Genomic DNA, 16543 nt, shown 5'->3' with positions numbered 1-16543 from the left:
TAGACTGAAGTTTATTTTTTCTTTAAAGTTTATTTCTTTGAGAGACAGAGCACAGGAGGGGCAGAGAGATGGGGAGAGAGAGAATCCAAAGCAGGCTCCGCGCTGTCAGTGCAGAGTTCAATGCGGGGCTCAAACTCACTAACTGTGAGATCATGGTGTGAGCCAAAACCAAACCTCAGAAGCTTAACTGACTGAGCCTCCATGGTGCTCTGCGTGAAATTTATTTTTTAATGAGAGGATGATCCCTAAAGTCTTCACTTTAGGGATTAATAACTATTTGACGGTTTAAGATATATGCAGTGTGTTAAGAGGTTGGAGATTTGAAAAAGTGTAGGTACTGACAGCCAATGAATTGCCCACTGTCAACAGCAACAATCTCTCTACCTCCTAAGACTTTCTGAGATTTCTGAGAGGGTTTTTTAAATTAATGTTAGCTTGTTTTTATAATTTGTCACTTAATGCTAAAAACAATTTTACCCAAAATGTGGTTGAGGAATATCTATTAGTTGTGTTCTGGTTACATGAGATTTACCTACATATTTCAGATTGCTGTTTTATCCTCAAACTGTGCTAAAGTGAAGGCCCTTCTTGCGGGAGGTTCTTTTTTTTTAATTCTCATTTTGATTTTTCTTCATATAACCTGCATTATCTTAAAGCAAAAATAGTTTTAGGTTCACAAATAGGAAGCAGCTGTCTGAAGTATGTTCATTGACTCAGCTGAATGTCTGCTGTTGCCCAACAAAAGTTATTTGATTTGAATAGTGTAAAGAAATAAAAATAAGCATTCCAGATTCAATTTTGGCTGCTGTAATAAAACTTCTGTCTGTAACTCGAAGTCTTCAAAATCTACATGTAGTATAATCTTACATTGCAATTTGGAGAGATTTGAGTGTAAACACTACTGAGACTTCTAATAAGAGGGCTTAAATGATAATATACCTACCATTTCTTTTAAATTATTTCCTTTATCCTTCCTCAGAGGAAGACAGTGAATCATCATCTCAAGATTGGCCTGACAAGGGATACATCTCAATATTGTTCACAAGATGAAAAAAAAATTGTAATTTTATGTGTGTGTGGTGTTTGGCAAAAAGCAATGAATGCTTTTAGTTCCCTAAAGAAAATCAATCGAATAATGAAATGGACAAAGCCAGAAGCATGTTGAGAATGATGTCCCAAAAGACTTTTAGGAACTGTAAAATTGAGTGCAGTGGTATAAAACTATTCACACATTTTATTAGATCCATATAGGACTGCAAACTGATTGTCTCCTTGAGATACTGTTGCTGTAAATACTTTGGGAGAAAGAGAGTGTTGATAAGCCTCTGGCATTAACTAAATATTCACAATGGAAGAGTGTATTAAAAGAATAAATTTTATTGCGCTTACAAATCCAGGTTAATTTTATGATTTTGTTTTCTGAGATCCTTTTCTTGAAAATCATGTCTGTAAACATTCTACTTGTGACTGTTCATCCTAGATAGGTACAGTAGATTAATATGGTTGGGGAAAGTCCTCAACACCAAATAAGACTATTGATAAAACTCATTAAAACCTGGGGAGTTAGACATGCTACCTCCTGTTTGATGACTTTAAGATGAAATGTTGTCTCTTGTTTGGAATGTTGAATTGAGAATGAGAGCAGATGTCTTGAAGTCATTTGTGTGAGATCACAAGGATCTCTTCATCTTAGCTCTTCAAGTATGAAATAAGTGTATTCATTATCTTATATCCTCTCTATATAACTCTTAGCATTGGCTATTTAAGAAAGATTATTCTTATTGTGAAGTCACCATTTGAAAAGTAAGTACTAGGAGAATTTGACCTGTTGGTAGAAAGGTTCTTGCTACTTTTATTGACCTATGATAAAAAATGGTATTTTGAGTTAGAGGAGAGCTGAGGTAATAGGACTGAAGTTTTCAAGCATAATTGAAGATTTTATAACTAAGTAGAAACTTCTTGGATTGTTTACAGGATTTTTGAATCTGTATTGTGCTGTATTGTCACCCATTTCTCAAGTGAGCATCCCCTAAGTATAAGGTGTGAATTATTTAGAAGTTGAAATTGGGGATGATATGAAAGAACAGCTAGCTGGAAAAGACGAAGAATATAGACTCTTGTATTATTTTTATTAAGCACTGTAATCTGTTGGAATATGGTGTGGCCAGTTAATTAAACCTTTCCAGGAAAATATTACAATCTTGTGACAAATTTTTCCCATACATCGAATGCCTTCTTAGTTCTCAATATTGTTTAGTCTTTTTTTTTTTTTTTCAACATGCCTGTCAAGGCAGTGGGTGCTCAGTATACTTCTGTATATTTATTTTGAATGGTGAATGACTGTTGGTCATTTGAATTAAATTAATTTAATGACATGAGTTTTAATGAAATGAAATTTTTATATTTTGTCAAGGGTGTCAATGATTTGCTCTGTGTTTTAAAAATGTTAAATGAATAAACTTCGGTTCTCTTCAGAAATGTTACCTTTTAGACTTTCTCAGTGATGATTGAAAATGAAAATTTAACACAGGGATGACTTTGTACTGGTGTCAGCTCTTTAATCTGTTTTTTAAAGTTTATTATTTATTTTGAGAGCCAGAGAGAGAGCGAGCAAGTACAGGGGAGGAGCAGAGACAAAGACTCCCAAGCATGTTACTTGCTGCCAGCACAGAGCCCCATGCGTGGCTTGATCTCAAACCAAGAAGAGATCATGACCTGAAAGCAAGAGTTGGAAGGTTAATGGACTCAGCCACCCAGGCACCCCTCAGCTCTTTTATCTTGAACAGGTTCTTTGACCTTGAGTCGGTTTCCTAACTTGGACTTCAATTTCCTCTTCTTTGAATGAGAGAGTTAAATTGGATATTCTTTATAGTTTGTTCTAATGCTATAAATCTGTGATTTTGAATGAAGAACAAAGTAGGAGTTCAAAATAAGTATGAGTATTCCTAAATCGAGTTAGATGAGTTTAATAAGAGAAGGAGCACATTCAGTATGTTTTTAGCAGAATTTTGATGAGGCATTAAAGTGAACAAGTTGATAGAGAAACATTCCTTATAGTAGAAATGGTGCTGCAAGGATTTGCGTAGTAGCAAAAGCTTGGGGGGGCGTGTCATGACAATGAGGTTTGATTAGAGCAAAGAGTTTTTCTTGGGGTAAGATAGTGAGTTTTCATATTCTCTGTCTAAAAGGTCAATTTCTGATAAAATGGCCATTTAAAAATCTGTTTTTGATACAGTTTTATTCAACATTTTTAAAAAATCCAGCATTTTTGCTTTAGTACCCACCTACCATCCCACCTGCTGCCTTTCCAAAGCATAGGAATCCTATTATTCATTTCCTCTTCCAGTGTGTTGTATAGTTTCCTCACAAAATTCAAAGTATAGCCAAAAGTTAAAAATTCATCAGGCTGTTGGAATATGAAAATAATAACTGATAAAGGTCAAAATGTGTCTCCTTTGTATTTTCCTTTTTACAAATTGCTCTTGATAAGAAGAATAGATTATTTTAACCGTTTGACTCATGTCAATTTTTTTTCTTAGATCTCTTATTCAGGATAATGTGTATCTACTGTAAACTTTCAGAAATTAGCATAGCATATTATATGCAGAGTTTCTTAAAAATCAAGGAAGCCTATTTATTAGAAATACATTTCTTCTAAACATGTACCTTTTGTTTATTGGTAATTTCTTCTCATCTGACAGACTTATAGAACATTTTGTATAAAAAAGGAACTATCTTCAGTGAGCCCTCAAGTATTTCATTTATGTTGGAGGACAGACATGAACTGCTTTTTACAGAGTGATCACACCACAAAATGTAAAGTTAATCATTATTTCTTTTGGAAAAAAAAGTGCATTCAAACTTACAGATGATGTAATTTGACCAAAACCATAAATTGTATTTTTCAAGGGAAAGCAGCCCGCAAGTAAATCAATCTATAATGCCTTAAAAATTGGAAATAAGTGTTAGAAGAACCTGAAAACAAGCATTCTTAGGTAAATATCTTTGAAAATTCTCAGACTATAAATAGTATTAAAAACTATGCCTGTTGATTTTACTTTATTCTTTTAATAATTTCCAGTAGTGCCTTTGATCCAAGAAGGTGTAATCTGAATGTTCTTTCAAATGCACACATTGTATAATTCCTAAGTCATTATCTCAGTACCCTTTTTAATTTCTCACAAATTATCCCAAGCTTATAATAATAAGATAAAAAGATCCCCTTTGTAATTGTTTTAAAGTTAAATCATTTTGGAAGTTTCATACTGGAAACCTTTGCACTAGAAATGACTTTGGGACTCTTGACATTTAGCTGGATGACTGTTCCCAGTGTATAGCTGCCAAGTAAAGGGAAGACATTGAGGCGTGCGATGCGTAGAATTGCTTTGACTCACTCCCGTCCCCTGGCAGCAGTCGCAGCCTGCAGGCAGCAGTACCAAATCTGTACACTTGCATGTTTGAAAGCTGCTTTTCTTAGGCTCCCACAGCAGTTTGTATAGAGGAGGAGCCAAAGTAAGATGTCTGCAGAGACTTTCTCAAAAGCAATTCACTTAAAACCTACAAAGAACTCCTTTTAGATTTGGTCCTATCACTACACCCCTCAGATTTGTATTAAAGCCTTTGCTGGAGAAGTAGTGTTAAGAACAGGCCTGCTAAGTTCCGTTGTGTTGAAATCTTTTGTAGAGTGTTTCAAGAAATATAGCTTTAGAATAATTTAGAGCTGGAGGGGCCTCTCCAGGCTCAGATGGAGGGAACCAGAGAGTCAGAGGTTAGATGATTTAGCCACGGCATGCTTCTGTTTAAATTCGGTATTTGAATCCAGTTTTTAGACTTTCTCTTAGGGGTGTTTTTACCATGTCAGAAATACATTCCAATAAGTAGGAAGAAATAAACAGCAAAACAATAACAAAAAGGACACTTTTAACCATAGCTTAAAAATTAAGAAGTGTCTTTGCCCCACATTTGACAGGAAGACACAGATAAAAGTTTCAGACCCTGGAAGTGGAAACTGATGCAGAGCTAAATATGAGGTGTGTTTGTAATTACCCTGTGAGATGAGGAGAAGTAAAAATGGCAGTTCTGAGGGAAATCATATCTTTTTCTCTTCAAATACTAAAGGTCGATCTGTGAAGTTCTGCTTATAGCTGGTCACTTTTTCAGCACCTGTTGAGGAAATGTGTCTCCTCAGCTAATGCAAGCTTAAGGACAATACTGGTGAGAAGCAGAAATGGCTCCTTCTCTCTCCGTAAACAGTAACAGTTTCTACTTTAGTAACTGCTAGGTCTGGTCCCTGGTCAAAGTCATTGATGTAAATTGCTCCACAGAAGCAGCGTTGTCCACACTCCACTAGATCTTCTTTGATCTTGAAGAAACTCACAGGTTTAATAACAGCTCTGTTTGTCTTTCATACACATGTGAGGAGCAGTTACCCACAAAGACCTTTTAAATTTTAAAGTAAAAATGCAGCGGGGCGCCTGGGTGGCTTAGTCGGTTAAGCGTCCCACTTTCGCTTAGGTCATGATCTCGCGGTTCGTGGGTTCGAGCCCCGCGTCGGGCTCTGTGCTGACTGCCAGCTCAGAGCCTGGACCCTGTTTCAGAGTCTGTGACTCCCTTTCTCTCTGACCCTCCCCTGCTCACGCTGTCTCTCTCTCTCGCCTGGAAATAAATAAAACATTAAAAAAAAAAAACAGTAATAAAGTAAAAATGCAGCTATGGTATCTAAGAAGAATTTAAGGGAAGCATTCCATTTCTACTTAGAGAAGAATAAAAATGTAGTATCATACAGTGGAAAGAGTTCTAATTTTGTGGTCAAAAAACCTGGATCTTACCTCTGCCACTTACTTGTTTGGTGAACTTGAGCTAACCTTTGATCCTTATGGGCCTTGGTTTCCTCACCTGTAAATTGGAGGACACAGTGACCTGCAAAGACTGGATTTCCAGTTCCTATCAATTCTAAAAACGGAAGCATTTCATTTTAGGAGAGTAGCTCCTTAAACAGATATTATCCGATAAATTAAATATGACACACAGGAACAGCAGTAAAACATGCATAGTTTCCTAAAAAAATCCATTATGTCGGGTGTCAGGCAACTCTTTTTAAATTCAGAACTCTTGGGGCGCCTGGGTGGCTCAGTCGGTTAAGTGTCCAACTTCAGCTCAGGTTACCATTCGTGGGTTCGAGCCCCACATCGGGCTCTGTGCTTACAGCTAGCTCAGAGCCTGGAGCTTGTCTTCGGATTCTGTGTTTCCCTCTCTCTCTGATCCTCCCCTGCTCGTGCTCTCTCTCTCTGACTCTCAAAAAAAAAATTTAAAAAATAAAAAAGCATTAAAAAAAAATAAGTCAGAACTTTTCATTTCGCCAGTGGGTAGGATGCTCTCCAAATAAACTGATCATTTCTTATAATGTGGGAATCTGAAAATATCTAGATAGTCAGAAGCTTTTAAAAATATGTATAGACTCTGCTTCTGAAGACTAAATATTAAGTCTATATCTGGGAAGATTTAGGTAGATGTAGATTTCATTTGAGTATATCTAGGCCTTCACTTTTATCTGAATTATCACAGACTAAAACTATATATATCTGATTGGATAACCCAGCCTTCCACTTTGCCTTGATTATGTACTTATTTCACATTAAAGAATTCTCCTCATTAATTTCATTTTAATTGGTCATAGCTTGTGTTATTGCCACCGCTAATGATAAAAGGTCCCATGCATCTTGGACCTACAAGGACATGGTGCCACTTTGAAGGTTTTGCTAGAAGCTCTACTGATTTCCAGATATCAGATGTAGGTTGTTTAGGCCAATGAATTTGTTTTCATATAGCATCGAGCAGTGGGACTAGTAATTACTTTCCTAATATAATAATGTTTACCTTTGATTATCAAATGAAGTATAAAAGCACATTTGTTAAATTGGATTTTCTTTCTAAGTTGTGTAGGCTGTCCTTGTAGGTCCTGGACCACTTATGAGGTAGTTGGGCTCTTCCTTATTCTCTGTGGTGGTGGCGGCAGAGGTTTGACTTGAGAATCAAAACAGTGTTATCAGTCAGAGGTGTATTTTTTTTTGAAAGCTTAAAATGAAGTGTAATTGACATAAGATATTAATTTCAGTTGTACAAACAGTAGTTCAACATTTATGTACATTATGAAATGTTCACCATGATGGTTACCATCTGTCACTATACAAAGATATAATATCATTGACTATATTCCCTGTGTTGCACTGTTTCATCCCCATGACTTATGTGTTTTATAACTGGAACTTTGCGCCTCTTTTTTTCTTAAATGTTTGTTTATTTTGAGAGAGAGTGAGAGCGTGCACGAGCAGGGGAGGGAGAGAGGGAGAGAAAAACTCCCAAACAGGCTCCCTGCTGTCAGCATAGAGCCTGACATGCTCAATCACACAAATTGGGAGATCGTGACCTGAGCCTAAATCAAGAGTTGGACACTTAACCAACTGAGACACCCAGGCACCCCTGGAAGTTTGTACCTCTTAATCCCCATCACCTATCTTACTCACCTCTCCTCTGATACATGCCAATTTGTTCTCTGTATTGAGTCTGTTTCTGTTTTATTTGTTCACTTTGTTTTATAGATTCCACATATAGAAGTCATATAGTATGTGTTTCTTTTTCTGACTTTATCACTAAGCATAAAACCCTCTAGGTCTATCCAGGCTGTTAGAATTTTTTTTTTTTTTTTTTTTTCTGAGAGAGACAGACAGACAGACACAACGTGAGCAAGGGAGCATCAGCAATAGAGGGAGATACAGAATCTGAAACAGGCTCCAGGCTCTGAGCTAGCAGTAAGCATAAAGCCCGACTTGGGGCTCGAACCCACAAACCATGAGATCATGACCTGAGCCGAAGTCGGACGCTTAACCGACTGAGCCACCCAGGTGCCCCTAGATTTCCTTTTTTATGGCTGAGTGATCTTCCTCTGTGTGTGTGTCGTGTGTGTGTGCGCGCGCTCGCGCGCATGTGCGTGTGTGGATGTGTAGGTACCATAAGTGTGTGTGTGCACACATGCGCATGTGTATACATGTAGGTACCATGATTTTTTAATCCATTCATCTGTCAGTGGACATTTGTGTTGCTTCCATACCTTTGCTATAAAGTGATGCTGCAAAAAAACATAAGAGTGCATATGCCTTTCTTTTCAAATTAGTGCTTTTGTTGCTGCAGGCAAATATCCGGAAGTGGAATTACTGGATTTGTATGGTAGTTCTGTTTTTAATTTTTTGAGGAAACTGCAAACTGTTTGCTACAGTGGCTGTTCCAGTTTACATTCCCACCAGTAGTGCACAAGGGCTCCCTTTTTTCCACATCTTCACCAGCAGTTGTTATTTCTTGTCTTTTTAAGTTTATTATTTTGAGAGAGAAAGCGTGCAAGCAGAGGAGAGGGCAGAGAGAGAGAGAGAGAGACAGAGAATCCCAAGCAGGCTCTGTGCTGTTAGCACAGAGCTCGACATGGGGCTCCATCTCACAAACGAAGAGATCAAGATCTGCGCTGAGATCAAGAGTCAGATGCCTAACCCACTGAGCCACGTAGGCACCCCTCTCGTCTTTTTGATACTAGCCATTGTGACTGGTATGAAGTGATACCTCACTGTGGTTTTGATTTGCGTTTCCCTGATGATTCATGACGTTTGATATTTGTAAATACTGGGAAATGGTCTCCACACTTAGTGCAGGTAACATCCATCACCAAACAAGTTGTGTGTGTGTGTGTGATGAGAACTCTTAAGGTCTACTCTTAGTAACTTACAAATATACACTACATTAGTATTAACTATAGCCACTAGGCTATGCGTTACAGTCCAGGACTTTATTTTTTAACTGGAAGTTTGTGCCTTTATCCACCTAGAGTACTTTTTCTAATGTCTATTCCAGAACATTGAAGTTTAAGTAGAGAAACCTTATAAAAACATCCACTAGATGGCACTTTATAATTATGTTTAGAATTGGCCCTACAGCATTCTTGGCTAGCAAGTGTAATCGAAAAGGAGTAGATCTTTTTCTGAAGGTGGGTTGTTGGTGACTGTCTGGACTCATAAACCTTAAAATCTTCAAGTGAAGAGTTTTTAATCTGGCAGTTTGTTGTATCTCTCATTTATTGTACAGAATGTTTCTACAACATCCCTGACATGTTCCCAAGCACAACATGACCTTGGTAACCTAGATCAGCAACACTGAGAAGCCTGCTTCCCTAATCATCTAAAATTAATATGGCAAGTATAGAAAGAAAGTGATTTTCCTGAGCCATCAGTTAGAAAATAGCACGTGTTTTCTGTCAGGTATCGGACATTGATACAGATTACATATTTGGTATGGTTCCAAAGTTCCTTTAAAGTTAAGATTCTCAGCATCACTGGGTTGATCCTTTGGAGCATTTTTAGCATTTGAGTTTATTTTCTAAATAGTTAATTATTAACACGTTAATAATCTTATTCTTAATAGTGCATATGAGTATGTGAATGATTTGGTTAATCTGTGTTTTTAGCCAATTATCATTCTAAAGAGCTTATTGTTGCTGCACCTGGTGGCTCACTTGGGTAAGCATCTGACTCTTGATCTCGGCTCAGGTCATGATCTCATGGTTTGTGGGATCAAGCCCCGTGTTGGGCTCTGCTCTGACAGTGTAGAATCTGCCTGAGATTCTTTCTGTCTTTCTCTCTCTCTCTCTCTCTCTCTCTCTGCCCCCTCCCCCTGCTCTCTCTAAAAAAATAAAAAGCTTATTGTTTATGAAAGCCTACAATATATCCCAGTGTTTTCTTACATTTTTGGAGGGTTTTGAATGATTTGTATTTTAAGTTAGAATTACAATATAAAGTTTCCAAAAACCAGAAAACCTCACTCATAATCTTGTCATTTAGAATTAATGTTGTGAATAATTTCGCATTCATTCTTCCAGGTTTTTTGTTTTATGGCTGTGCATATATTAGCACATATTTATACTGTCTTTTTATTTAAAAAAAAAAGAAATTCTAACCTTTTTATGTCCCATTTAACCTGTCCCCATTTTTTTTTTTACCTAAACATCTTTTCAATGTCAATAAAAGTATTTACACAAAATTCTTAGTCACTATAAATTGTGTCTATTAAACTGTTCTCTCACTGTTTATATTTAGGCTTTTCCCCATTCATTCTACCCATAGAATTTTGGAATGCAGAGATATTCCTTCACTTGTAATATTTACTAAGGAGAGTACTGGATTGAAGTGGCATAAATGAGGGACACCTGGGCAGCTCAGTCAGTTAAGCATCTGACTTCAGCTCAGGTCATGATTTTACAGTTCATTGGTTCAAGCCTGAGATTGGGCTCTGTGCTGACATCCCAGAGCCTGGGGCCTGCTTCGGATTCTGTGTCTCCCTCTCTCTCTGCCTCTTCCCCACTAGTGCTCTGTCTCTCAAAAATAAATAAATGTAAAAACTTTTTTTTAAAGTGGCATAAATGAACTTAGCAAAGCATCTGTTTATAGTAAGTTCTCAGTAAGGTTGGATGAATTTGTTACTTTTTGGCTGTATGAGGTTAATGATTAATGCTTGTTAATTATAGTTTATTTCAAGTTGATTTGAGTTTTATATTCTGTGATCAGTCATTATGATATTAACAGCAAATCCTCAAGGTATATATACACTTTTTATATGCAAGACAGTACTCTAAGCAGTTTATGTGTATATAATCCTCACCATGTGGTGGACACTGCTACCACCCTTTTTAATAGATGAGATGCCAGGGCGCAGAAAAGTTAGGTTATTTACTTGCCCCAGGGCACACAGTTAATAATCTGTTGATCCAGGTTTATGAATCCAGGAAAAAACAAGAGAGTCCACACTGTTAACCTTTATACCAAACCACATGAAGCACTAGATACAGTTAAAGTAGTATTTAGCAGGGTAGTCTGGGATTTCTTTCAAAGCTGAATTTATTTTTAAGGTTAGAAAAAATAATAAGGACTATAGATTTATGTGGTTCTTTTAAAATCAGTATTATTATGATTTCTTATTGAATCCACTCCTGCAAATTTTTTTTAAGTTTATATAGATTATAGCCTTGCTATTCAGCAGATGTCTTATTTTGTAAGGATGATGTAAAAGATACATAGTTTTTAAATTTGTATGGAACTTACAGACCATGGTAATAATTTGATCTTACTTATATCTAGGCTCCAGTTTCCTGGAGTTTGATTCAGAGCAGGCTTCTCTGAGAGTGGAAGCTCTCCGGCTCCCTGGCTGCGGGTGGATTTGTTTCATGAACACTTACTAAGTCCCTAATGTGTGGCCTGCACAGTAATGCCACTGGGCATACACAGATGAATACAGTGTAGCCTCTTTGAGAAGCACCTGACATGTGGGGCCTGGGTGATTCAGGCTCTTGATCTCAGCTCAGGTCCCAATCTCATGGTTCTTGAAATTGAGCCAGGCATTGGGCTCTGTGCTGACAGCACAGGATGCTCTCTCTCCTTTCTTTCTGCCACTTCCTGGCTCAAGCTTGCTTTCTCTCAGAATAAATTATCATAAAAAAGAAAAAAAAAAAAGTACCTGATGTGTGGCTAGCAGCACTGAAAAGATCCCAGAAGCAACAGACTTCTTGATTATTTCCTTTTGGATTGTGTCTTTATGAAATGGAAAAACTAAAGAAAACAAGTTAATAAATGAACAAACAAAAACAAGATGTTAGTACAGTCCAGGCTTTGTCTTTCCTCTGGACTTGTCCTGAGGGAAATCCAGAAAAGCCCCTCTTATATTGATGCCACATGCTTAAAATTCCTCCATGAAGAATCAACCATTAAAAATCACTCTTTCCCAAAACCATTGTTTAAAGTTTGTTAATTTATTGTTACTTGATTCCCTTGTCTCATGGAACAACCCAGTCTATAACAGCCTGGGAGGACCTGGCATGAGCATTTTATTTTTTAAATTTATTATTTTATGTTTAGTTTTGAGAGAGTGAGAGAGACAGAGTGTGAGTGGGGGAGGGACAGAGAGAAAGAGGGAGACACAGAATCTGAAGCAGGAGCAGGCGTCAGGCTCTGAGCTGTCAGCAGAGAGCCCAGTATGAGGTTGGAACCCACAAACTCTAAGATCCTGACCTGAATCAAAGTTCAGAGGCTTAACCGACTGAGCCACCTAAGTGTGGAATGGGCATTTTAAAGGAGAAAGTCTGATAACAATGAACAGTTCCAGGGAGAAAGTCAGGCCCAATTCCTAGGGGTCAAGGAAGGCAGGCTGGAAGGAACAAGTGTGTACCAGAACATAGTTTAGGATTTCAGATGCCTCCTGCTGATCCCATAAGTATAACTGTGGCCAGAAGCCAGTCAGACATTGACAAGTGAGTCCCAGTTTTTGATGACAGAGGACCGAAGAGGCCAAACCTTGCTCACTGGCCACATGGGCAGTTTGGTTGTTAGTAAGTCTGGAAAAATTATTTACAGTGCAGAGTTGAAGGGTGGCATAAATGAGCACATCTGACTTCCCTGTTTTAACTAGATTTACCTCTGAATGGACTTATTTACCATCTCAAGGAGTATCTCTCCCCAAATTTTTCAGAAGCCTAGCCTTTCTAAAAAGAGGACGAGGAGTACAAGTGGCAGGAGACATGCGACAAGCAAGGGTGAAGTGGTTTCCAATTAAAATGAGAATGTTGATTAGCTTGACTGGTGACAGGGCCAAATGATGAAAGCATTAGGACCTGTTGCACCTGCCAGAGGGAGGCTGGGTTTTCAGTCAGAAACCACTTAAATGGCAGTGTATTCAATATTTATAGGAGACATTTGTGATTCTATTGAATGCCTAGGTCTTGCTCTTCCATTGTTAACACCCCTTCAGGTGTTGACAGGTCCTATGGAATCTGTGGCCCTTGTAGATAAGGGACTCACTTGTGGTTCAGCTTCCTCACTCGGTGATCAGTCAGCTCTTGTAGCTATTTAAAAAACATACAGATTTACAATTCCAAATAATCTTCATTAATTGAACAAGTTGGATCTTTGTTGCTCTTCTGGAACTTTTTAGATTTGTATCTCCAATTTTATAGATGGCTGTCAGCTCTGCATTGCTTGGCTGACCACAAGGTCCTAAACTTGCAAAACTATTTCATACTTAGTTTTGGAGTGTGCATCTATACATGTATTTCACTGTTGTGATTCCTCCCTTATTGTAATACTTTTTTAAAAGTAACTGAATAGTGGAAGCATGGTGGTATTGCAGATAAATAATGTTTTAGAAACCTATTTTTTTAAGTATTTATTTTGAGAGATAGAGTCTGTGCAGGGGAGGGGCAGAAAAGTGGTAGAGAGAATCCCAAGCAGGCTCTGAGCTGTCAGCACAGAGCCCAATATGGGGCTGGGGCTCAGTCTCACCAACCGTGAGATCATGGTCTGAGCTGAAATCAGAAGTCGGATGCTTGACCAACTGAGCCACCCAGGTGCCCTTAGAAACCAGCTTCAACAAGGCAGACTAATTTAGGTAGCTCATAGGTAATCAACACAAACAAGACATGAAATATGAACAGACATAGAAGTTTTATGGCATTAGGATTATAAATGACCAGAGGCCACATAGCAATTATTCAAGCTGGGGACACCTGGGTGGCTCAGTCAGTTGAGCATCTGACTCTTGATTTCAGCTCATGTCATGATCCCAGGGCTGTGGGATCAATCTCTTGTGTTGGGCTCTGTGCTGTGTATGGAGCCTGCTTAAGATTGTCTCTCTCCCTCTGTCTCTCTCCTTCTGCCCCTCTCTTGTGCTGTCTCTCAAATAAGAAAAAATAACATATTCAGGCTAGTCAAGAATACCTCACAAATATAGTGTAGGCAAGCCTTTCATATTCTTGGAAATGAGAGGGGCGGGGTGGGTGATGGTGGTGTTGGTTAATGTAGTCACTGAGGGATAAACTCTGTGAAGCTTATTTTTCTGGAAGCTTAAATTACCTTTAAAATATGATTTTTAAAAATTCATTCATTTATTCATTCATTCATTTATTTTGAGAGACAGACAGACAGTTGGCGGGGGAGGGGCAGAGAGACGGAGACAGAATCCCAAGCAGGCTGTGCACGGTCAGCATGTAGAGCCTGACATAGGGCTTGAACTCATGAAACTGTTAGATCATGACCTGAGCTGAAATCAAGAGTCAGATGCTTGGGTCGCCTGGGTGACTCACTTGGTTAAGTATCTGACTTCAGCTCAGGTCATGATATCAGGGCTCATGAGTTCCAGCCCCATATCAGGCTCTGTGCTGACAGCTCAGAGCCTGGAGCCTGCTTTCTCTCTCTGCCCCTCCCTCATTCCTGCTCTCTCTCTCTCTCTCTCTCTCAAAAATAAATAAACATTAGGAAAAAAAAAAAAAGATGCTTAACCCTGAGCCACACAGGTGTCCCAATATGATTTTTTTAATATATTGGGCTTATTTAGAGGACTGAATCTTAGTAGGGAGTCATACCACCTCCCAAACAGTATATGGAATTTGTGAGACATCATTTATCTCAGATTGGGGGATGCTACCACCTGGGATTGAGGGTTGAGGCAATAGGAAGGGATAGGAACTTGAGATGTATGTTGACTCAGCAGTGAGTAAAACAGTCTTGCCTAGTAAAGAATTATCTCACCTGGAGTCTCAAAACCTGCCTCACTAAGAAATGCTGATTTAGAGTATATGATATTCCTGCAAGTTAAACAGAACCAGATTAGTAATTGGAAGTCTCTGCTCTTTGGACTTTTTTTTTTTTTTTTAATTTTTTTAATGTTTTATTTATTTCTAGGAGAGAGAGAGAGAGAGACAGCGTGAGCAGGGGAGGGTCAGAGAGAGAGGGACACACAGAATCTGAAACAGGCTCCAGGCTCTGGGGCCTCGAACCCACAAACCGCGAGATCATGACCTAAGCGAAAGTCGGACGCTTAACCGACTAAGCCACCCAGGCGCCCCTCTGCTCTTTGGACTTTGAGGAAGCATGCCACATACATAAAGAATAAGGGAGATGGTACTGCAGTCCTGTAGAAATTCTGGAGACCTCTGCACTTACTGTTTTGTTAAGGTAAATCGTCTCATGGGTAGTTTTACTCATTTGCTTAAGTGAGAGTAAATTTTATTTCCCAAAGTGTAAGACTAGCAACAGTGTGGCTATAGATATACATTTCCAGAGTCTAACACCTGCTGGCTATAAAAGGCAGTCTATATCATAGAAGAAGCTACCTAAAGCATGCTCTCAGCAGGTAATGATAATGTAATAAAAAAAACCAAAATGACATACATTCATCATTCTTTGCAGCAGTACAGTTTCACAAAATCTAAAGGATAATTAGAGAGGAAAAATGAGGTTTTAAATATATAATAGGTATATATATGTTATATATATACACATATTCTATATATGTTATATATATGTCATATATACATATATATTTTTTTACTTTTATTTTCATGGTGAAAACATTTAGATTTAGATTTAGCCAACTGGACTCAGTTGAGATGATCCCAATTTTGTTGGCAACATCCAAAGCATCCTAGTCGGGAGCCAGTTGAACATATGCTTTCTTTTCTCCATTGGGCCTAATCAGAGTGTTGACCTTGGTCAGGCCTAATCAGAGTGTTGACCTTGGCCATGTCAGTGTCATTGAGCTTCTTCACAGCCTGTTTGATCTGGTGCTTGTTGTCCTTGACATCCACAATGAACTCAAGTGTGTTATATTCTGTTTTCTTCAGGGCTGACTCGGTAGCCAGGGGGAACTTGATGATGGCATAGTGGTCAAGCTTGTTTCTCCTGGGGGCTCTTTTGAGGATATTTGGGCTGCTCTGAGACTCCGTGTCTTGGGCCATCAAAATGTAGGTGATGTGCGGATCTTCTTTTTATTAACGTGGATGCCTTTCAGCAATTCTTTCTTGGCCTTCAAAGCCTTTGCTTTGGCTTCGGCTTTGGGAGGGGTAGTGGCTTCCTTCTTCACCTTCAGCATCATCTTCATGAAAGAGCTATGAATTTTTTCGTTTTGTTTTGTTTTAAGGCTGATGTCGAATAAATTCATGAAGATGTTAGGAATATGGGTGGGATGTAATAGGGTTGAAGGAAGGAAAGACTAAAAGTGTTAGCAGTCTTTCTTAAGAAAGGAACATTTACTGGTTTTCTTTCAGTGCTTTGCATTCTTGAGAGATTACAGATTATTCCCTGTGATTCCTCAAATATCTGTCTCTAAGTTTAGTTATTTCTAGGACAGTTCATTCATGTATTTATCACTTACTGAATGCATTCTTGTAGGAAGCATGCAAATCAAGTGTGGAAGAAAACCTGCAGACGTAAACATTTCAATTCAAGGTGATAATGTCATAGTAGCTATATGAATCAAATACTCTGGGGGCCAAGCAATACACTTCAGCAAATCAACTTTTACCCTTTGATCACGATGTGGAAGTCATATAACCTACCTGGAAATGAGACGGAACAACGTGTGTACTGTCCCAGGAGACCCAGAACATTCATTGACTAATGAGTCAGGATAACTGATATAAACAGAGAATGGAATTTGTAGATTCACTTTTAATTAGGATATG

The 16543-nt window shown here is 38.4% G+C and overlaps 1 protein-coding gene and 1 pseudogene across 8 annotated transcripts in view; one reads left to right on the top strand and one right to left on the bottom strand.

Annotated features, from left to right (window-relative positions):
- The window catches only part of BBX (BBX high mobility group box domain containing), a 276768-nt gene that overhangs the window by 137931 nt on the left and 122294 nt on the right, over positions 1-16543 (top strand). The window lies entirely within an intron of this gene.
- Positions 4309-15954, bottom strand: LOC120240262 (annotated as a pseudogene).

This window comes from Hyaena hyaena, unplaced genomic scaffold (assembly GCF_003009895.1).
Source record: "Hyaena hyaena isolate Hyena2069 unplaced genomic scaffold, ASM300989v1 scaffold_251, whole genome shotgun sequence".
Lineage (NCBI taxonomy): Eukaryota > Metazoa > Chordata > Mammalia > Carnivora > Hyaenidae > Hyaena > Hyaena hyaena.
Note: the sequence above shows the minus strand (reverse complement) of the source record. Positions and strands in the feature narration are given on the sequence as shown.